Source organism: Bison bison, unplaced genomic scaffold, assembly GCF_000754665.1.
Source record: "Bison bison bison isolate TAMUID 2011002044 unplaced genomic scaffold, Bison_UMD1.0 scf7180017864289, whole genome shotgun sequence".
In the NCBI taxonomy this organism is placed as follows: Eukaryota; Metazoa; Chordata; class Mammalia; order Artiodactyla; family Bovidae; genus Bison; species Bison bison.
Genome location: NW_011494861.1, coordinates 20,840,593 through 20,841,222, shown reverse-complemented (window position 1 = coordinate 20,841,222; position 630 = coordinate 20,840,593).

Here is a 630-nt window from a genome sequence, read left to right as displayed (position 1 = left end):
CCCACGTTGAAGGTCAGAATGGGCGGCGGTGAGGAGATACCCCTCCTCCAAGGTAAGGGGCAGCGGCTGCGCTTTGCTGGAGCAGCCGTGAAGATATACCCCACGCCCAAGGTAAGAGAAACCCAAGTAAGACGGTAGGTGTTGCAAGAGGGCATCAGATGGCAGATACACTGAAACCATACTCACAGAAAACTAGTCAATCTAATCACACTAGGACCACAGCCTTGTCTAACTCAATGAAACTAAGCCATGCCCCTGGGGCAACCCAAGATGGGCGGGACATGGTGGAGAGATCTGACAGAATGTGATCCACTGGAGATCAGATCAGATCAGTCGCTCAGTCGTGTCCAACTCTTTGCGACCCCATGAATCGCAGCACGCCAGGCCTCCCTGTCCATCACCAACTCCTGGAGTTCACTCAGACTCACATCCATCAAGTCAGTGATGCCATCCAGCCATCTCATCCTCTGTCATCCCCTTCTCCTCCTGCCCCCAATCCCTCCCAGCATCAGTCTTTTCCAATGAGTCAACTCTTCACATGAGGTGGCCAAAGTATTGGAGTTTCAGCTTTAGCATCATTCCTTCCAAAGAAATCCCAGGACTGATCTCCTTCAGAATGGACTGGTAGAT